Raw genomic sequence first — 23,970 nt, forward strand, 5'->3', positions numbered from 1 at the left:
ACAAAGACTGCCACCTGCATAAATAAAAACACAGTGTTTTATGAGTCAAATTTATCAATTGTTTCCATAAATGTACACAAGATGCACCACTAAGTGGAGCACCAAGTTTTGAAAGATTTTTTTTTAATTGACCAAAAGGACAGAGACAGAGTTACAAAAGTGAAAAAGTTTTCCAGAAGATAAATTTGACTTAAAATAAAAAATTGCAAAATCCACTTGTAAAATTGCTATGTTAAACATTTTTAGATTTAAACCTGTTGCTTAGGAACTAACCTAATTATTAAGGTTTTATAGTTAGGTTAAGACCATAAACATATAGCCAAATTTGTTAAACTCTTTTGTGTTAGTTATCCAGGCAATCTGTGGACTGATGATGAGATGTTTGATGATCAGTTCCTGATACTAGCCACGCTTTCATTGTTCAAGGTAGTCATTTGACCCTCTTTGAAATGACGCACAATTGTAATTGGGTATTTTACCCAACCAATGTACCCAGTTGTGTTAATATAATCAAATACGTTAAAAGCACACTTTACTTTGTCCCATCTTTGACTTCAATCACTGTAACCAATTAGAATATTGTATTTGTGTTTCATTCTATACCACATTATTTATGATTTATGTTCCACCCTCGGATTTGTTATTTTCAGTTCTGAGGCATTCTCATCCCCCCACGTGTTCTTTCGTTTTCTTTAACAGATGTAGAGACTTTATTTATTTAAGCTGTTTATTATGAATTAGGTAAAGGCTTACATAGAAGATCATCAGTTGTCCATCCAACAATTTGTACACATTTTGTTTCATTCAAGTTATGCACTGCAGTCTCAATATATTCTTTCTCCTTGTATTTATTGTTTCCCTAGATCCTTATTTCTGAAATTTCACATTGGATTGTAATCCAATTTAAGACTGTAATCCTTGATCTTCATTAGCAAGGGCTTCAAGTCTTCACTTTAAGCTCATAAGGTTGTGTTATCTGCACATTACAGGTTGTTAATTAGCGTTCTTCTAATCCTGATATGGCATTATTCTTCAAATGATCCAGTTTCTCTGATTATTTACTCAGCATACAGGTTGAAAGGAACCTTGATGGCAAGGTGATTATGAGTTGGACTGTGATCAGCAAAGTCAGCAGTTTGAGTAACTCTGTGAGAGAAAGACTGGGCTTTCTATTCCAATAACGAATTACAGTCTCAGAAACCCACAGGAGCAGTTTTACCTTGTCCTATAGGGTTGCTATAACCTGACATTGACTCCATAGAAGTGAGTTTGCTTCTGTTTCTCTACAGATTGAAAGAGTATGGTGAGAGGTTAAGACTTGGGTGCATACCTTTCTTGATTATAAACCATGCAGAACTCCCGTATTCTGTTTGCACAGCTGCCTCTTGACCTAAGTGTAGGTTTTCCATGAATACAAATAAGTGTTCTGAAATTTCCATTCTTCCCAAGGCTCTCCATAGTTATTGTGGTCCACACAGTTGAATGCCTTGACTTAGTCAATAAAACACAATAAAATGAACATCTTTCTAGTATTCTCTTTAATCAGTAAAGATCCAACTGACATCAGCATTGATGTTCCTCATACCATCTCCTCTTCTGAATTTGGCCTGAGGTTATGACAACAACATGTGACTGTGCTGCTGCACCGTTGTTAGATGATGTTCAGCACAATTTTACCTGTTGAGCTAGACTAGGTTGACTAGAGAAACAAATCAAGAGACATTCATCTGTGTGTAAGAGAGCGTTTTATATCAAAGAGCAATTATATATTGAGAAAACATTCCAGCTCAGTCCATATCAAGTCCAGAAGTCTGATATTAGCCCATATATCATGTAGTAGTCTATAAATTCATCTTCAGACTCACACAGCTCATGCAATGATGCTGAAGGCTGGAAGATCACATGCTGGTGGGTGAAAAGTCTTGTGGATCCAGTGGCAGGAGAAGCATCACAGCGCTGGTGTGGGTCTCCATGTGGCTGCTGAAACTGTCTGAGTGTTTTGCCAGCAGGAAAGTGAATCAAAGAGAGAGTGTGTGGTCCTCCTTCAGGTAAAAAGAGAGGACATTTCCAAAATCTTCATTCGAAGGCTACACCCATGAGAAGGCATCATCAGGCTGACACCTATTTGGCAGGCTAAACTCCACCTGGTCACTCTATTTATCGTTGACATACAATTATGTAATTACCACATTGGCATACCATAATGAAGATATTTTTCTATAATTTGAGCATTATTTTGAGTCACCTTTCTTTGGATTGTCTACAAATATTCATTTCTTTCAATTATTTGGCTTGGTAGCTGTCTTCCAAATTTCTTGGGCAATTTTACTCTGTCCTCACTTTCCCCGAGATTAGCATTGCAATGTCTGTATTATTATGCATTTTATATCTCCCTTCTGATTTTTTGTTTACCCTTTTCCACTTAATTTACACATATTTTCAATAAAACTCCAATCCCATACCCAGAAAGGGAAATACTTTTTAAATCACTATATTAATCCTTAGATTTCATGTACTTCTTATCTTTAGTATTATTTATTTTTCTTCTGTGTGCTACCTCTGTATTACTCATTCCTATAAATAAATATTCAATTTACACATTACTATTTTCTCTACCAGTTATAGCTCAAAATCTAGAATATGTTCTTAAAAATAATAGATATTGATTAATGAAAGAGATTAGCCAATGATATTAGGATTGGAGGAAGGTTTATTAACAAACTGCAATATGCAGATGACACAATGCTACTCATTGACAGTGAGGAGGAGTCAAAACCCTTGCTGATGAATATCAAGGATTATTGCCTTCAGTTGAATTACAAATCAATGTAAAGAAAATAAAAATCCTCACAACTGGACCAATAGGTAAAACCATTTTAAAGAGAGAAAAGATTGAAATTATCAAGTATTTCATCTTTCTTATCTCTAAAATTAGTGCTCATAGAAGCAGAGCAAAGTATACTTTGACTGGATTAATCTGCTACATAGGACCTCTTTAAAGTTTTGAATATCAAAGATGTTACTTCGAACACTATGATATGCCTAACCCATGGAAAAGTATTTTCAATGGACTCAGACGCATGTTAAAGTTGGTCATTGAATAAGGAAGATCAAAGAAAATCAGTGTATTTGAATTATGGTGCTGGAAAAGAATATTTTAAGTACCATGGGCTTCCGAAAGGGCAAACAAATCTGTGTAGGAAGAAATGCAGCCTGCATCCTCCTTAGAGGCCATGATAGTGAGACTTGTCTCATGTACTCTGGATATGTTATCAGGAGAGACCAGTCCCCAGTAAAAGGACATCATCCTTGTTAAAGTAGAGGCAGTATAAATACCATTTTCATTAGGGATTGCATATCAGAGAATAGACTCAGAGAAAATCATAGTACACCTTTAGATAAAGCTATTTTGAGATGTCTGAGAAATACATATCTCATGTGCAGTTAAATATAAGCGTTCTGGAGCTCAGGCTACAATTTTGGGCTATAGATAATATTTCTCCTTTATGCTGTCATTAAAGTAACAGCAGTGGTTTAAACTGTCTGGAGGGTTGGTATATGAGGTTAGAGGAAGAGAAAAATGTAGGGCAGGCGCATCAGTAACTCACTCTCTTCTTTTATCATCCTCTTCTCCCATGAGGATGAGAGGATTGACAAAAAGGGAATCAACGTGCAATTTTTAGAAAGAAAAGTGATTGTTTATAGAGAAGGGAAGGTACAGAAGGACAAAGATCTAGGACACACACATAGCCAAGCAATAGGTTCCAAATGTTTTCCAAGTAGTAGTTTGCTCAAACTGAGAGTCCTGTTCCTTTAAAATAGTAATAAAAGCATGAAACTCAAACACAACTCACTGCCATCAAGTAGATGTAGATGTACTTTAAGTTTCTGAGGCTGTAACTGTTTATAGGGATAGAAAGCCCCGTCTTTCTACCTTGGAGTGGCTGATGATTTTGAACTGCCAACCTTGGCGATTTTAGCCCAATACATAGCTCCTATTCCACCAATGGCATCAGGGCATGAAGGCACACTGAACTCCAAGTCTCACATTTAGTCGATCTATATATATGAGGGAAAAAAACCCCAACAAAATTTAGGTAAAGGGGATTTCTAGTTCACATGGTGGACTGATCACAGCTATCAGGGAAAGTAAAGTCAAGAAAAAGAAACCAGGGCTATAGTAACATTAGAAAGTCACTCTAGATAAGAAACCTGAACTTTCTGAAGGCCAGAAATAGTGGGAGTGTGCAGAAAAGAGGTGCAGGGTGTGAATACACGCACAAGACACCTTCCTCCAACCCACCAAGGTTGACTTACACCCATACAGCCTGAGCTAGTCTGCTTCATCTCCCAGTCAGTGTGCACTGGGACAGGGACTGCATGAGCAACTCCCCCACCTCTTGGTGGCGCCCATCCACAGTGGAATTGCCTTGCCTACTGAAGGCATGTGCCTCATTCCTTGTGCTCCAAGTTGCCCACATAATGACCTCACTTTCTTATCGGCAGCTAGTCTAGTCTGACTCCTGACCTGTCTGAGCATCTGATTGTATGGATCCACTCCACCCAACAGGTGGAGCTTGCATCTGCTTCACTAGTCTTGTCCACACAAGTGTCTCTAGCATGAGTCCCGAGTATATCTGAACATGGTGCTACACTGGTAATTGCATAATCTGTTGTCAATTTGAGACTGAAGAGTGAAGCGGTGGAGTTTAGCTTGTCAATCAGGGCAGGACACATGCTCACTCCCTGAAAGACATTCCTGTGGAGAAGAAACATGGAGCTGTGCTCGAGCCCTGGAGCTGAAGGAGCCACGTGGAGATCCCTGCCAGCACTGATATGCTTCCACTGCACTGGATCCATGAGACTTCCCACCCACTGACCTGTGGTCTTCCTGCATTCATCATCATTGCATGTGTTACATGAGTCTGAAAAGGGATCTATAGATTGGTATAAGACATATGTGGTAGCATCAGATATATGGATTTGATCTGGACTGGACTGTAACGTTCTCTCAATATTCCAGTGCTCTCATACATAAAGCTCTTTCTTATACACATATGAGTGTTTGAGATTTTGATTCTCTAGTCTGCCTGGATTAACACACACATACACACACACACACACACACACACACACACACACACACACACATACATTTTTCTCTTGCCCACTCTAGTTACATTGCTCCAGGGCAGAGCTTAAATATCAACTAGAGAGAAACATTTTTCTTTTTAACTTTTTTGGAGTATAGATCTTCACAGTACAATCTTATTTTCCTTTGTATTTGTTAGTTCTATTGTAACCTATTTTATTTCAAATTTGTGATATATTGGATTTTTTCCTTTGTTCTATTTATCCATGGTTCAGCAATTTTATTAATTCTTTCAAAGAACTGTATGTTGTTTTTTCTGTATATTTGTTCATTCAAGCAATTTAAACAACATTTTCTACTTCTCAGAAGCTTTTTGTTTGCTTGCTTGGTTAAACAGGGGATTATTCCAATTATATTTTATTTCTTTTTTCTTGATATTGCTATTATTGATTTCTGATTTTATATTGTGTTCTGAGAAGCTACTGTGTAGTTTTCTATTTGTAAGTATATTGAAAATTGCTTTGTGAGATGTTATATAGACATTTCTGAAGAATTTTCCAAGGGTCCCGGGAAACATGGACTGTATATTGTATTGTTTGAGTAGAGGGTTTTGAATAGATTGTTGAAGTCAAATTGGCTGACTGCATTGTTTAATTCTTATGTATCTTTGTTCCGTTTCTTTCTAGCTATCCTATTCTTCATTGAAATTGGTATAATAAAGCATACTAATATTTTTGTAGTTTTTATTTTTAATATTGTTAAAATTTAAGTTAGATATTTTGGAGCTCTTCCATTGGCTGGTGAAATAATATTTGTTCTGCTCTGTCCCTTTGTTTGGTTAGCACTTTAATAATGTGAGGGGTTACCTCTCCCACCCAAAGTAACAATTTCTCAAAGCTATGTATTTACAATATTTTTTATAAAACAACAATACCACCTTTAGTGCACTCTTCATTACACTTAATACATTTGTCATATCTGCCATTCCATTCTTGGAAATAGTTTTCAAACTCATCTGCTTGGATGGCTAATAAAACCTTCTTTTTTTCCCTTCACCTCTTCTATGTCATCAAATCACTGTCCTTTCACATCCTTTATCATTTGCAGAAACAAAAAGTAGTCACAACGAGGGAGGTTAGTTGAGTCAGGTATGTGGGGGTGCAAGAGAGACATGCTGTGTATTTGCGGGCTTTTTGGTGTGTGAAAAAACTGGTGTACTGAGAAGGCTGCATGAACAGGTGCATTGTCCTAGTGGCAAAACAGGTCCCTTGCGATCTCTTCAGAATCTCTAAATAGAAAGCTTGCTTCACAGTCTGACCTGCTGGAATGAACTCCAAAAGTAAATGAGTTGACATTTTCGTCTTTTGGGAAATTGACAGACATCCAGAAGGAGGTTTATCCTCAATTAACATTTCATGTGTTTTGAAATGAGAAAACACTCACACACTTGAGTTAGTCCCACAATGCTGTCCTTGTAATCAGTGTTCAACGTCACAGTAGTTTCTGTAGCATGTTTCCTGAGCAGGAAACAAAATATTACAGTCACTTGCTGTTCTCTTAAATCGGGCATCACATAAAAAGTAGTTCGAGTGAAATTGTTTTTATGAAAAAATTCACTGTCATCAGAGAGAAACTTCCCACGTGACACCATTGGGTGCACTAACGCGAAGTGAGCTGCTGAAAGCTCTTCTAGCGGAAAAAATGTGTACTGTGCAAGCTCTGCCCAGTGCAATATCCGTGATCTTTGGGTAGCCCCTCACGTGATATCCTTTCTTGACTCTCATACTGGTTTGCTTTAAAGTCAATTTTATCAGAAATTAATATTGCCACTCTTCCTCTTTGCTTGCTCTTTTCTTGACACATGTATTTTTCTTTTTTTTTAAGCTTTAGGTTTCAGGTATGTCTCTTGCGGACAACATATTGATGAATCATGTTTTCTTATCCATATGGCTACTTTTTGTCTTTTTATGGATGAGTTTAATCTACTCACATTCGGTGCAATTATCAATAAGTATGAATTTATTGCCTTCCAGTACTTGGCAGCCCCTCCACTTTTCCAAGCATGAAGTCCTTCAGTCATGTAGCTTTATTTTATTTTGGATACTTCCACAGGGGGCTTTCCTGGAGAAATGGAATTTTCCCACACAATTGTTGAAGTGCTTAGTATATATTGTCTCCAGGTGAGTGTGATGAAAACTAAAAACAAATGGACGACAATTTAAAAATAAATAACAAAATAGGAAAAGGCAAAAGGAAGATAGAAAAAAAGATTTGAGGGGAAAGAAATGAGAGAAGAAAATAAGCAATGGAAGGAAAAAATAAAGAAAGGCGAAAACTGGGTAGTCACGAGCAGGGCCCGTTCATTCTGAATGGTTCTTCTGCTGAGGTGTTTGTGTGTGTGTGTGTGGGTGTGTGTGTGAGGGTCGAAGGGATGGGCGTGGGGTCTGTGTTGGTTTCATTTGCCAATAGAGCAGGAGGCAACAGGGAGCAGAGCGCACAGTTGAAATATCTATTCTGCCTACGAAGGAGATGGTAGTGGGCAGAAGACAGGGCTTTGTGTCTACGACTGAATTAGGGACGGGCACTGGCAGGAAGCGTTCTAAATTTGTGTGGGTTTTTTTTGGCCTTAGTGGTGGTGAGTGCATGTCTGTAAATTCAGAGGCTTTGTATGTTCAGTGCCTTATCCAGGAGGGAACTCCTTAACCCCGGGCTGTGGGAGTGTAGGGAAAGGTTGGGGGTGTCTATGAGGGTTGATGGGGTGTCATAGACCACCAGGAAAGGGGAGTGGTGGATGGTCATATTCATTCACCTGTAGAATGTGGGGAGTCAGAGAGACCACAGTTTTCTGGTTGCCAGGCACCAATGAGGAGACTGCTTCTGATCCAACACTACTTGCAATAACTCAAAATGCTATGCTACTCTGGGCAGCTTTTTATATCTTCTTGTTTGCTGATTTTCTTCCATTTCCTTCTAAAATGCGTTTGTTTCTTATGCTTTTCTGTGAACACAGGGCTACAGGATTGCCATCCTTGTCCATTCATTCAGCTTCTCAGATCTTTGTCACGGAGGTTCTGGATAGCATAACAGCTTAGTTTGCAATCTTGTTGAAGATTTGTACAATTTCTTTAATCTCTAGTGCAGGGTATTACCTGCTGATTCATGCTGTACTTCACACCTTCATTCATTTAGACCTTCTGGTTTAGAGCTTACTAGGATAGCATATGAACTGAAAAATTAATATATCCTGAAGAAAGAAGCCCCAGATTGTTTACATGTGGCTACATGGTTTATATTCAGATAAAGCTTTTGTCATGTCTTTGGGTAGTTAGAGGTTTAGTTCAAATTCTCCATAGATAGTGAAGTTCTGGACAACTCAGTGAATGGAATATAAGTGAGGAATTATTGTGTTGAATTCCCCCCTTCATTAGTGCCTGCTGCTCAGATACACTTTCTGATGGCTCTTAATCCAGTATGCAAGTCGTGGTGTGGTTTGTGTTAAGGCTTTTTATCAGTTAATATCTGATGTGGCTATACAGGTTAATGATTTTTATATGTTAAAGATTATTGAACATTTGTGGCAATTTTAAAGGCATTCTGGAAAGCAAACTATATGCAAGTATTTTATTCTGTTTCTCTTTGCTTCCTATGTTTTAGGAGAGTTGCTGTGAAGTTTAGTTCTTTGGAGACATTTTCCTCCTACCCTATGGTGTTCCAACTACTTTATATAAATTCAGAAAAAACCACATCGGTTGTCTTAATTCCGTTGTTTGCACCCCAATTTCACCTTGATTGTCAATGTCTGCGTGGGGAATCCTTTCGTTCTTTTGGCCAAACAGCTGCTTTTTATTTTTCTTCTTCATTTTTTTCTTCCTCGCGAAGGTCAAGTTCTTTTGTGGGAGAAGATTCAGTTTATTTGTTCTTTTCTTTTACACCAATTTGTGCAACAAAACACAAGTCACTTTGGGATGGAGAGTTGCTGTAATAGATTTAATAGCTTTCGCGTTGCCCAACGGTAACATCATTTCCAATTCTCAGACAAAGTCCAGTTGATAATTTCTCTGGGTAATTTATTTTCATTTGAAGGTACAAAAAGTATGTTGTTAGTCACAAAATAGTGGATTGATTAAAAGAGAAATTTCTATTTAAGGTTTTTTCTATTTTGCTATGCTTTCATAATTCATTTCTGGGTATTTAGCTTTGTATAATGCAAATCATTTGGCAAACACAAAACAAAATCAGAATAGAGACTTCAAGGAAGATTAGAACACAGAAGGATGATTTTTCACTTAAATGCTATTTATATATTGTCAGTGATTTGAGTTGAGTACTATCTATTCTGTTTTTATAGACTGTCTATGTTTTTTCAGTAAGATGATTCATTGTATGTCTGGTCTTTAGGACCAAAGAATTCTCTCTTGGTGAGAATATGTAATTAAAATTAGTGGCTGGCAAAAATATAGGAAACTAGTAGGAAAATTAGTGAAATAAATGTTAGTTTTTGTTTAAATTGTCATATCATAATAAATAAACAGTGCGACTTATGAGTTTGATCCCTTATTTATTTAGAAACAGGCAGAGATGCATATTGTAGTTGTTTATTTTTCTTAGATTTTTGGCATTTTAAAGATGTTTGTGCCTAAGTGGCAAATTTAAGGATTTTTGTTAAATGATTTTCGAAGAAGTAGCAGAATCTGTGTGTGAGGCAATATATCGTAAATATAAATTCTTATGAGCAAGCTATAATCCATTGACATTAAATTATGTTCATCACTTTCCAAGATCTTATGCTTACCTAAAATTTCCATTTATTTTAACAGAAGTATCTTCAGTAATAAATGAACTGTATTTGCATATGGTTTAAGGTAATTTTATTGCTGTTCTTATTGAGTCAATTTGTAAGAAGCAAAACATTTTCATTATTTTTCCCAAGTAACTCATTTTAGGGGACAAGAACCAAGGATTCAAAGAATACTGTTTTTGCTTACTGACATGTTACTTAATTTCAAAAAACCCATACTGGTTTATTTCCATTCAAACTTATTTGACTTGACTTCTTGGGTCCCTTTGCCAATGTATCTCACTTCAACTTGGTGATATATTCTTTGACATTGCACATCGATGGTAATAATTAGGTAAATAGTAATATGTTATTTAGTATTCACTTTTTATGAGATATTCTCATAGAATTTTACTTTAATTCCCTTAAATAACCACTACCTGAGATTATGGCTGAGATTTCTGAGATATGGCTGTCATTTTTTCTTGCAAATGAGAAAAGAAAGGAGCAGAAAGTTTAAAGAACTGTTCTCCAGCAACCTAACTAGTAATATAAGTGGTAGAGTTAGTGATGGGATACAAGTAATTAAAAAGAAGTTCACTGCTCTAAAGACAATTTTAAGTATAAAAAAGTATATACTTAAAGGTAGCTTATTATTTCATACAATTAATATGTAAATAAGAAAAATAAAAGAGATACACAACACTAAATTATATTGTAAGAAAAAGTTTTAAAATATGAGTGAAAAATATTAAGTAATACCTTATAAAACTACTAATAAAGTATTTCCATATTGCTTCTTGATTGGAATCTTTGTTGGCAATATTTTCTTCTTTTATGAAACATCATTGGGTGTGTGATTTATCTTTTTTCATCCTACTGTAGGAGTAGGATCCCATTTCTTTAAAGGAAGGCCAATTAGAGAATAGTTATTGTGTTTGATTCCCCCCACCCCCCGCCACCAAAAAAAGAGAATTTTTTTGAAGGCTCTGTATTTAAGTTTTTTAAACAACCTTATCACCTTCAAAGTACTCTCCATTACACATAATACATTGTCAAATCTGTGATTCCATTCTTGGAAACAGTTTTCAAACTCAACTGTTTGGACGGCCGACATCACCTCTTTGTTTTTTGCTTCTCCTCTTCTACGCCATCAAATCACTGTTCTTTCATGTTCCTCTCTATTTGCAGAAACAAAAAGAAGTCTCATGTAGGGTGGTCAGGTTATAAGGTGTGCTGTTTTTTTGCCCAACGTTGGTGCATTGAGATGACTGCGTGAGCAGGCGCATTGTCGTGACGGCAAAACCCCTCCTCCATCTGTCACCAATCAGGCTTTTTTGGTCCTCATTCTGATACGCAATCTTTTCAGAACCTCTAAATAGAAAGCTTGATTAAGAGCCTGATCTGGTAGAATTAACTCCAAATGCACTATCCCCTTCAGATTCAAAGCATCATCTTGATCTCTGATTTCACTTGCTGAACTTTTTTTTTTTTTTTGTAAAATGACGATGGCTTCTTCCACTGGTTTGATTGATGTTTGCCTACAAGGTTTTAAGAATAGCTCCATGTTTCTTCACCAGTAATGACCTTGGGAAAAATTGGAGTTGCTTTGGAGCTATTCTTTTAAAGTACCACATGTTACCCCTTGACATTCTTTTTCCTGGTCAGTCAGAACCAGGGGCATAGATTTTACAGTGATCTTTCTCATTTCCAAAACTTCCATTAAAATATACTGCCCAGTTCTAATATAGTGCAGATAACTTCCCTTTGTTTTCAATCATCCGTTGTTGATCTTCAAGCACAAGTGCACGAATTTTGTCAATATTTTCATCCATTCAGGGAGCTGATGGATGTCTAGAATGAGGTTTGTTATCAATTGACATTTTAACTTTTTTGAAATGAGAAAACCACTCATATACTTGAGTTTTCCCCATAGTATTATACTTGTACGCGGTGTTCAACATCACAACAGTCGTGGCAGCATTTTTCCCTAGCAAGAAACAAAATTTCACAGCTGCAAAGCCGCACACTGTTCTCTTAAATTGATCATCAATAAAAATGAGATTTGAGTGAAATTGCTTTATGAAAAAATTCCTTATGACCAGAGAAAACCTTCCCAGGCGATGCCACTGGGTGCACTAACTCTGAGCAAGTTGCTGGATGCTCTTCTAGCAGGGGGTGGTGGTGAATGTAAGCAATGAAATCTCCACCCATGGAAGGTTTTTTTCTTGGGGGGGACCCCCTTATATTAGAAAAAATTCAATATCTTATTCTCTCTGAACATATTGCATTCATCTTTGAAAAACAGCTTTCTGCATCTGCTAAACCTAAAGCAATTATTCTTATAATATTTTTAGCTCCTTGAACACTTTCAGTAATTGCATAATTCACTCATAATATCTCATGGGAGTTTGGGGTGTAATACAAGACTGAAATGTCACCCTGTGGTTGTTTGCCACTTTTCCTCATATGCTAAACATTTGTATACTGAAGCAACAAATGCAATAGACTAAAAATATAGCATTTCATCAAAAGTATAACAAGTTTTATGATGTGAATAAAAAAGTATTACAAGCATAGTTCTGTCTATTTTTTTAACCTATGGATAGAATGAACATTACTACAGGCACATAGAATACCCTAATGACAAATGCCATTTTAACAAAATTCACGGAAATCAGCAATTGGGTACAGGTTTTATAGAACCAGTGTGAACTGACTAAATCCTACCATTGGGTAGAGGGATGATTCAGATCAAACAGATACCTGAGAAACCGTGTGCTTGGCCTTTACATTTATTGTCAATAAATGTAATAGGTCCACGTCTACCTGAAGAGAACTCAGTATGTGCTGAGTTCCCTTCCAGAGGAAGGGAAAGAGGAGGTTCTCTTCCTTCTCTGGGTCCTGGTCCTGGTCCAGGCACTTCAATGCCTGATCCTTCGCGCTTACATAGATAAGGGTGCTGCAGGACCCGGAAGCCAGGAATTCTTTTGGGGGGTTGTTAAAAACCAGCATTTCCAGCAGCAGCTGTGCTCCGGACTCCTCCACCTCGGAAACCGCCAAAGTCTCCCCGGGGGAGAGAGACTTCTCAGGGCCAGTTTTCCTCTGGGGGCAAGCCGATCAGATAAAAAATTTTGCCTCTGTGAAGATACAGCCAACACGCCGCACGTCCACGGTTGCTGCATATGCAGATTGCAGAAGAACTTCGGGAGAAAGCTTGACTGTCCCATTGCTTGTCACCAGAATGTTCTCCGGTTTCAGGTCCCAGTAAATGATGCAATTGGCATGCAGGAAATCAAGGCCTATTGGAAAATTCCGCATCAGATGCACTGGCAATCCTGGTGAGGGGTTTTCGTCTGATGCGTCCGTAGGTCTTGGTCCAGGTGTTCAAGCACCAGCGTCACCTTGGTTTCCCGATCGGTTCGGACTGTGGCATACACGCCCATCAGCTGGACAACCTTAGGAAGTCGGCCGCCTCCAGCCATGTCAGGAGGGCCACCTCCCGAGCAGTGCTGACAGGAAGGTCGCCGCCAGTGCCTTCTCGAGAACACTGGGGACTCTCACATTATGGAGGGCCAGAGTGGCCGCTGAGGGACCACAGGCCTTGTACACCGTGCCATAGGCTCCCACACCAATCTCAGCCACTGGCTCACAGGGAGAGGTGGCCATTCTCAGATCAGAGGAGACCCTCAATCCAGAGCAAGGGCTGCGGGGATGGTCCATTATCAGGCCCTGGGAGTCGAGTCCTGAGGCACCATACACCCCTGCTGGGCTCCCCAGCAGCTGGACGCAGAGGACCTCTCCTTTATATTTTAATATGGAAGCAGCATTCCAAAAATGTGTGCTCTGAACGACCTTGGTTTTTCCCTGTTTAATCTTCTTCTCTTTCTAAAGTCATCATGCTCTAGATATACACTGCTTTCAAGATTTTGCAATTTAAGATTGTGAAGAAATAGGAGACCATAGGGACATAGATATTTTATCACCTTTGTCACATTTCTTGAATAGATAAAAGAGAAATTATATTTGTAAATGAAATTTATTTATAAATGATATTATACTTATAAATATATAAAATTGCATTGATAAATTATATTTATAAATAAAAGTCACATTGCAAAACGTCTGCCAGATAAACAGTGTATGCAGTCTCTGGTGGTACAAATAGTTGACGCATTCAGTTAGTAACGGAACAGCTAGATCAGTGGTTCTCAACCTTCCTAATACCGCCGACTCTTTCATACAGGTCCTCATGTTGTGGGGATCCCCCACCGTTAAAATTTTTTTTGTTGCTACTTCGTAACTGTAATTTTGCTACTGTTATGAATCGGGTGACCCCTGTGAAAGGGTCCTTCCACCTCCAAAGGGGTCATAACCCACAGGTTGAGAACCGGTGAGCTAGCTATTTAAAGACACCTCAGGACCCTGGGTGGCATAATGTTGAGCTGCTAACTCTAAGGCCAGCAGTTAAAACCTACCAGCCACCTAGTGGGAGAAAGTTGAAGCTTTCTACTTCCAAAAAGTGTTACTGTCAAGAAGAGGCAATTATTCTCTGTCTTATAGAGCCCCTATGGGTCAGAATTGAAGAAAAGTTAGGCTATATACAACTTCTGTATGTCTGAAAAATCACCCATAGTTCTACTCTGACTTACAAAGGATGGGCATGAGACAGAATCAATTTAAGGGCAACTGATTACACAGTATATAAACTGGGTTAAAGAAATACACTTGAGAGAGACATGTTAATTAAGTACTGGATCCTACTTGACAGTAACCAGTACTCTATAGGTCAGGAGGGATGGTCTATCAATGTGGCAAGTCCCACAAATTGTGAAATAATTTAGATGGTAGGGTATATTTCAGAAGTTTGTATTGGTAATTTAGAGAAATAATCAAAAGATTGGTTTCAGAAAACTCCCCTCATAAAATATAGATTTTACAGAAGACAAACTCATATCTACACCAAGAAGGAGATCTATCCTTGCTTTTATTAATATGTAGAGTAGGAAAATGTATAAATTTTACTAGTAATTACCAAAGGTGATTGGGAGGTACATGGAAAGGAGAACACTATGTGACAGGACTTCTACAAGAGTGATGGTACAATTTGGAAAGGGATAAAAGTGATAGGTTGAATAACATAACGAACATAGTAACACTCAATTGTAGGTGTGATATTGTTTATATATATATCCATGTATATAAGTATATGTATGTATGTGTACATACATACATATATCAACACACACATGAACACATATGGAGTCATGGTGGTGAAAGTGGTTAAGCAATGGGCTACTTGAATAATTGGTTTTTCAAAATGACCATAGGTTGCTCCACAGGAGAAAGATGATCAACTTATCATAATTTTAAAAACTGAGTAGAAAAAATACATTGGAATCATATTAAGAAACATTAAGGAAAAAATTACTTGATTAATCTTATGATCAATTTTAATTTGTTCTAATTTTTAATATTTTCTGCTTTCTTTTCCATTGAGGAGTTTATCTGTTTTACTTTGTTATTCTTATTAGTGTTTGTTTGTTTTTTAAGGTTTATTTATAGTAACTGGATTAATGGCTCCTTGGGAATAAATATAGCAGGGGAGGTTGTAAGAAATGGGGAGCTAATAACAGTGAGTACAAGAATGAAGAAAATATTCTGAAACTGATTGTGGTGATGATTGTACAACTCTTCTTTATGTGATTAAACCATTGAATAATTTATATGCCAATAAGACTGTTAAAAATTCTAAAGGTCTGAATTGGGCTGGGATAAAAATGAGGGAATAGACATGGATACTAATTGGATGTAGGTAATAGAATCCATGATGTTTAGAGTACAAGGCATAAAATAAATGGCGTATTTTAGGTTGTCTCACAGATTGGTTGTATATGTCTTGCCTAGGAAGGAATCTTGGTGGTGATGTAGGTTACCCAGTGAGCTGCAAAAATTTTTTGCATTTATGAGGACTTACATGCACTAGGCCAAGAAGAATTTGAGGAGTTATACTCCTGCAAAGATTTAGCCTCAGAAACCGACTGGTGCAGTTCACTGTCCTATAGGGTTGCTATGAGTCAGAGTTGAATTGATGGCAACATTATTTTCTTGGACAGGTACCATAGTGAGATGTTCGGTAGAATTTAGTTATATGAGTGTGAAATCTTTATGTATAGCATGGGGTGGAGCTGAGTGTTTAAACAGAGCAATTGTGGTCATGGGAGTGGATGAGATTGTTTCAGAGAAATTTACAGTTACAAGAAAAGAAGGTGGGGTAGAAAGAGGGAATTGATTACAAGGATCTACATATAACCCCCTCCCTGGGAGATGAACAACAGAAAATTGGGTGAAGAGAGATGTCAGACAGTGTAAGACAGGACAAAATAATAATTTATAAATTATTAAGGGTTCATGTGGGGGGCGGGGAGGAAGGGGGAAAATGAGGAGCTGGTAGCAAGGGCTCAAGTAGAAAGCAAATGTTTTGAGGATGATGATGGCAACAAATGTACAAAAGTGCTTGACACATGGATGGATGGATTGTGATAAGAGTTTTATGAACCCCCAAAAAATGATTTCTAAAAAAAGAGAAAGAAAAGAAGGTTGACAAATTTTTTCTGAGCACTAGTGAGTATTTAAGGTACACAGATGAAACTGAGAAAGGACTACCTGCAAAATAGGAAATAAACAAGGAAAAAGCAGGATTATGATAATGGTGCCTATGTCAGAGGAAGCCAGCCCCTAACACATCATTACGGGTCCGGTAGGCGCAATTGTACAGCAATAATAAGTAAAGATCATAGTAAAGTTATAGAGAGCATGAGAGATAGAAGTGAAGTATTGAAATAAATGGAGTCAGACACAATTCCTGATAACATGCTCACCTCAGCCCCGCATGATGGTGCACGTGGAGGGAGAGAGAGAGAGATTTAATGCCAGCCCAGGCCTTTTATATTCTCAGGGGACGTGCAAGCCCCCTAATTACAGGTGAGGACATACGTCACTGGAAGGGGCTATCCTATGGGTAATACAGTAATGAGAGGGGGGTGATCTAGGGATATACATGCAATAGGAAGGGGAGGGATTAGGGTTATATTTGTGACAAGATGGGCAGATCCTAGGTTTAGGATGGCAGCTTAACTTTAATCTATTCCCTAGATCTCCATAGGAACCATTATCAGTAGGGTGTAAACCCCACCTACTGGAACCAAATAGATGACTGCATGCATCCATTGTCTTTAACAGCAGGAAGTGGGGCCTGCCATATAGTCTGGCAATTAATCACCCTCTGGGAGGATGTCTGTGAGCATCTGACTTCCCCCCACAATGCTTGTGTACTTGTGTGTGCAGATTTCTCTTAAATTTAAAAGGTAGACAATGTAATATCAAGTATTGAGAAAGGTTTTCATAATTATTGAGCATTTATGATGTGCCACGCACTGACATGCATCTATAAGCATGAATTAGGCTCCGTTGTATATCCTGTCCACTCCCTAAATTCATATTATTGTAGGTTAGATAAATATATAAACAGAAAATTAGACAAGTATGTTGTTAATGCAATAACAGAACAAAAACACAGGGCAGTAAAAGAGTTCAGGATAGGAAATTTAACCTAGCTCCAGGAGATCAAAGATGAAAGAACATCACATTGAGATAATTGAAGGTGTTTGCTGAGAAGTCAGGAGAGATTCTGGATTTCAGACAGTTTAGATAGAGACAGTGAGGAAAGTTGCCTATTTAATATGTTTGCCTGTAAGAAGGAACAGTTTTCTAAAGCAATAGCTAACCATGGTGTATTAGTATGGGCCGACTAGATAAACAAATAAGAAAGGGCTTTATATACAAGAGCAATTGAATATTGAAAAAACATCCCAGCCCAGTCCAGATCAAGTTGCATCAAGTCTGATGCAGTCCTCTTCTGACTCACGAAATACATGCAGTGAAGCCGAATGCAGGAAAATCACCGGCCAGTGGGAGGGAGATCTTGGGGATCTGGTGGTGGTGTAAGCATCTCAGTGCTGGCAGGGGTCTCCATGTGGCTTCTCCAGTCCTCAGGGTTCTGGCTTCATCAGAGTAGGTCAAAGTGGCTTCGCCTCAGGAATGTCTAACAGAGAGTGAGCATTGTTAGGAGGGAGTCTCCAAGGGAGTGAGCCCAGAGAGAGTGACTCCCGCTTCCAAGAAGGAATACAGGAGTTCCCAGAATCCTCAGGAGAAGGCCATGCTCATACAGAGGCCTCATTGGCTATGACCTGATTGACAGGTCAGACTCCACCCCTTCACTCATAATCCTCTTAGTTTCCAAACTGATACAAGGTTATGTAACTACCACACATGGGACCTAGGGAAAGTTTACTTAAATTAAATAGGAGTGGCTAGAGAACATATATATGTTCTCTGCTGAATGAGAAGACTCTTAGGGAAAGAGATATCACACGAACAGGAATAGTGGACAAAGATATGGCTGAGAGTTCTAGGTGCATGAGTTGCACGGACACTATTTCATTTGGGATAGGGTAAACAAGGTAAGGAGAGGCATTGCTGTTGGTAAGGATGCAAGAATTCACAAAAAGTTATATGAGGACCTCGGCATTTTTCTGCCATGACATGTCTGTAAACGTGTCATACTTTGGTGGCTTCTATGCTTCGATGATGCTGGAGCATCTGTCACTGGTATGTCATCAGCAGGGTCCCTAAAAGTGAACATGATTCAGTCGAGCTTCCAGACAAAGAACAGACTATGAAAAATAAATGGGCTGTCTACTTCTGAGGAATTGGCCACTGAAAACGTAAGGACAGAATGGAAACATTGCCAGATACTGAAAGACTCATGGGAAATTGTATAACATTGTTGGATATAGCGTCAGAAGATGAGCCATTCACATCAGAAGGTACACACACTGTAACTGTGTGAGGGCTGCCTTCTCAAAGTAGAATCAACCATAGTGACATGGATGGAGTCAATCCTGTGAGAGGATCTTCATTTGCTGTTGGGGCCCCACTCAAAGAAAACAGTTGCAAGCATTGATTAATAATCACAATTTGGAATGAAGAAATTGTGAGTCTAGGGAAATGGGAAGCTGTGAAAAATCTATAAAAGCAATAGAATGTATAAAAATTACATTCTAGGAATTAGTGAGCCGAAATTGACTGGTATTGGCCATTTTGAATCCGAACATCATATGGCTTAGTTTGCCGGGAATGAAACACTCAATAGGAATGGAATTCCATTCATCATTAAAAAGGACAATTCGAGGTCTTTCTTAAAGTACATGCTCTCTGTGATAGGAATCTATCTACCTGCCTTCAAAGAAATCCAATCAATACAATTATGATTCAAATTTTTGCCCCAAACACCTACGTTTATGATAAATTAATTAATTATATAAAAATATTCAGTTAGAAATAGATCAAACATGCACTCAAGATTTATTGATAATCATTGGTTATTAGATACAAAATTTGGAAACAAAGAGGAAGAATAGTAGTTGGAAAATAAGTGTTATGATCGAAATGAAGCCAGAGATGGAATGATAGAATTGTAGAAGAGCAATCAGTTCTTCTTAGTAAATACCATTTTTCAAGCACAATGTTGACTATACATGTGGACTTCTCTAGATTGAATACACAGAAATAAAATTGACTACATCTGTGTGAAGGAAAAAAGGAGAAGTCTAACCAGCTAAAACCAGGCAAAGGGCTGACTGTGGAAAAGACCCTCAATTGCTATTAAATTTCAGCTTGAAATTTAGGAAAATGAAAACAAGTTCATGAGAGACATTTTATGACCTCAAGTATATCCCACCTGAATTTCAAGAATATCTCACCAGATTTGATGTTTTAAACACGTATGACAGAAGGCCTAATGATATCAAGAACCTCATACATGAAGAAAGTAAAAGGTCATTAAACAAGACAGGAGATAAAGCAAAGATCAAAGTGGATGTCAGAAAAGGATCTCAAACTTTTAGTTTTAGAGTAACTAAAACTAAATTAGCTTCATGGCACATGGAAGAATGATGACGTTAAGAGACCAATACTTACCTGGCAGGGGCGATCCCATGATCACGAAGGTGGTTTTCCCAGGGTGAGAGTTATCCATTGCTCTCCGGATGTGCTGACCCCTGCGATTTCCCCAAATGTGGGAAACTCGTCTGCATAATTTGTGATAATGGGGGACTGCGTTTGCTCTCCCCTCCCCAAAAAATATTTCAAAGACCACCTCGAAGAGACAAAGTTAAACATTATAATCTAAAGTTAAATGGAAATGCAAATCAATCTAGTGGAAGATAGTAACAAACCCTTAGGTTATATTTTAGGAAAACATACATGTACATGATTTAGAAGTACTTCAGACTGTGGCATGGAGCAATAAAATGAGGTAAACACCAAACCTTTGATATTGGTGGGACCTCAAAGGAATATTTGAGTTTGAAAATATAAATTGATAAAAAAAAACCCAAATAATAAAAACACTCAATGAAATAATATTGAAAACTCTGGATTGAAATAATTTCTGAGCCTGCAGTTCTTTCTCAAATTTGGGTAACATTAGTGTGAATATGTGGGAAAAACAAAAACGAATGGATACCTGCATGGTAAATCTTGAGAAGAGCGGAAACTAAAAAAAAAAAAAAATTGGAGCAGCATTCCAGGGGTAGTTGGGCTTGGGTTTCAATCCCAGCTTTCATCAATCATTCTGACCTTCTATACAATGAAGATAATATTATAACTAATGCATATGATCGTTACCCCCTCTTAAAAAAGCAAAATGATAGCTCAGACCCACGGCCCTCATGTCCATTCTGATTCAGAGACCCTATGTGGGATTACAAAGACTGTTATTATGGAGTCATAGAACCTCATCTTTCTCCTATAGAGAAGCTACAGTGCTTGAACCACTGGCCTTGTGGTGTGCAGTCCAATGCCTGAGAATTAAATTTCACAAGTAGTATAATTTAAATAAAGCATCACATCAAGTGCTTGAGACATACTAGCTTTTCTCAGACAGTACCAAAAACTTTGGGGTGGTATAGCCATAAATCAGACATATGAACTTGTATGATGATGATGATGTAACACATCATAAAACAAATAATAGAAGAAAACTCTACTAGAAATGGGAGCAGTGTATATTATAAGGCCAAATAAATAAATAAATAAATCCATGTTCGCATTTATAGAAATGTTCCATTTTGTCATGTAAGTAGTAGGAGCTTGACAGAGGATCTCTTTCTGTTTTCCACAAACTCTAAGTGACAGCAGTTTTGGTGTAGCCTCAACTCGAGCTGTGCAGCAGCTTTAGAGATACGATAACTACATTACCATCAAGAGCAGTTTATCAGGAACCAATTTAGAATGTTGTGTTTCAAACTTTTGGATGAATCCCAAAACAGGAATCTGCATTTCTAGCATGATATCCATGACGTTGTATTTCCTTCAAAGTTAAAGGTTACTGTCCCAGGAGACTCTTAATTTGAGCAACAACTGAGTCATCTACAGAAATTGGCCATTATTCATTACTCTTCAAAACATTCCATGATTAGCTTTCATATTGTTCTATTTTTTTATTTTATAAAATGAATGTATCTCATAAGTGAAATAATCTTTACAAATAATTTTCAGTCTGAAACTGAAATACATACTGTGATTTAAAAATAAATTTGCTTGGAAATGATAGTTGAAGATTGTCAGAAAAGTTGAAAACCAGAGTTATGTAATAAAAAAGAATGGACACTTCACACTTTCAACAGGATTGTAAGTAGACACATTGCTAAAATATTAAGGTTACTAGTTTTAATATTACAGTAAGAAACAGATGAGTATTTTTTCATAGTTGGGCTTTTAGAGTGCACTTATAGTTGGTTTGACTTGGTCCATTCTGTTAACCAGAGCTGCATGCTTTTCCGAGGAATGTTGTGGGGGATTCTGCTTGATCAGGAGATTTTTTTCAATTAATGATCTAGCTATCTGTCTATCTTCTATCATCTGTACTTGGACTATGTTGAGTGGGGTGCGTTCTCTCTCTCTTTTGTATGTTTATTTCTCTTCCTAACTTAATTGGTGTCAGTTATCATAATCATTGTTTCTCCTCCAATCACAGGTGTAGGTGTCAATATTGGCAACAAAAAGTTATCTGGGTGGTGATACTTAAAAACGTTGAAAAGTTTAACTTTTTCCCTAGAAAAAGCACTTTTCTATGTACCTTTGGATGAGTTTTCATAGTATGAAATCAGAAAGGCTTTATGGTGTTGGAACATTATCTCCAAGATAAATTGTTTAGTGCTATGGTTGGTTTGGAATCATAGCGACTATGTCCAATAGTCCGAAACATTGCTTGGTTTTTGGACATTCTCACAGCCATTGCTCTGTCTGAGCATACCGTAGCAGTCACCATGCCAATAACCTCCTTCAGGGAATACCTTCTTGTTTACTGATTCTCCACTTTTCCAAGAATGATATTTGAATACTAATGGATGTTTTCTGTTTCTTTTCATTTTGAGTTGTCCCTAATCTTCAAATAAAGGTCCCCCAAGCTTTACTCTATCCATATCTCATTAAGATTGATTGCATTTTTCGGAGGCAACTTGTATTTTGAATGACTTCCAAAGTGAGGCGTCATCTTCTGACGCTCAACTGGCAAAGTTCTGCTGCTGTCCACAAAGTATTCATTGGATTTTGTTTTTTTTTAAAGAAGTAGATTGCCACATTGTTCTTTTGAGTCCTTCTTGTTCTGGAAGTTCCCCTGAAACCTGTCCTCCAGAGGTGATCTGTTAATATTTTAAATATTGGTTTCATCACTTCCAGCATCAAAGCAATAAGGAAGCCATCACAGTACTACAAGGAGTGTAGTTGTGGACCAAATTTAAACAGTAACTATTAGGGTATGAGCACTGGGACTAAGGATGAAAGAATTCTTGCTCTTAGGAATTTACATATATTTTACAATCCATTCATGTAAATTAGTATGTTGAAGGATTTAAAGTATCCAAATTTTCTGTTTTGAATCCTTACCTCTCTGGATGCCCCCCTCCCATTGCTTTCTCCTTGTCATCTCTGTTTTGTTTATTTGTTTGTTTTCTTTCCTACCTTGATAAACTATAAGATTTTGGGAAAGGGCTCTTACAAAATGGGTTCTCACAGTTGTTGTGATGCTTTGTTTTTTTCCTGTTAAGCACGAAAGATATGGTTCAGACTACGTAGAGATGTCTCATAATGAATAATTCTTGCATGCCTGGAAAAAAATCAATTTAGCCACAATATAGAATTTCAAACCATTGCTGGACTGGACTTCTTAATTTTTTATTTGTATGTTTGAGTGTCTTTTTAATCAATGAGGTGGAATGAAATTTTTGTAAGCTAACCATTATATGTTGTTAAGGAGATTTTGCCTACCTTTAACTTGTTGCCTTTGTCTATTCTTTGGAAAGCTCTAAATTTCACATAACTTAATTTTTGATAGCTACAAATACTGTTGTTTGACTGCTTGCTTTTCTTACAAAATAAAATAGTTTGCTTTATTTTAAAACAGTAGCTTCTGTATAATGGAAGTTCAGGACTGTCCAAAATTGTAAATTGATAGGAATAAACAAAGAATGTCAATCACATCGGCTTTATGTCTGCTAATATTAATAGGACCTTGAACACATTTTCAATAACTTAAACGGAATATTTATCTACTTGTCCCTCATTTCTTAATCCCTTCAGGAAGTTTACTATTTTGGTGATGCTCTTTTGAAGGGAGGGAGGGGGCTAAACCTCCTCAATCCCGGAGAAAGCACTGTGATACTAAGGGGAGACACAGGTGAGAAGTGACAGCCGCAGAGACTGTGGCACTGAAACACTGAACAGAGCAACAGGCTCACCGACTCACAGAGGTAAAGTCCAAGGCCTTTGGTGGCATAGCCCTGTGGGTTGCCTTTGAGCACTTAATCCTGAACCACAGAGCTAGAGCCTACCACCTTTAAGCTTAGGCACATAGTATGGATGTGTGTGACCTTTGGGCAATTATTGGCAGTGCTAAAGGTGCTTTGCAACATTTGCCCAAGCAAGGAGACAAGGGGGCAAGGGGCAACTTGACTGATGGGCTGAGGACCAGAGGCAT

At 37.8% G+C, this 23,970-nt stretch overlaps 1 non-coding gene and 1 pseudogene across 1 annotated transcript; one reads left to right on the top strand and one right to left on the bottom strand.

The window, feature by feature from the left end:
- Positions 1–12,618: 12,618 nt before the first annotated feature.
- LOC142461047 (cyclin-dependent kinase 4 pseudogene) lies at positions 12,619–13,538 on the bottom strand (annotated as a pseudogene).
- Positions 13,539–19,902: 6,364 nt separating this feature from the next.
- On the top strand, positions 19,903–20,064 carry LOC142461784 (U1 spliceosomal RNA). Its single transcript, XR_012786981.1, has one exon. It is a non-coding gene; the product is annotated as a U1 spliceosomal RNA (small nuclear RNA).
- The last annotated feature ends 3,906 nt before the right edge of the window (positions 20,065–23,970 follow it).

This window comes from Tenrec ecaudatus, chromosome 11 (genome assembly GCF_050624435.1).
Source record: "Tenrec ecaudatus isolate mTenEca1 chromosome 11, mTenEca1.hap1, whole genome shotgun sequence".
Classification (NCBI taxonomy): Eukaryota; Metazoa; Chordata; class Mammalia; order Afrosoricida; family Tenrecidae; genus Tenrec; species Tenrec ecaudatus.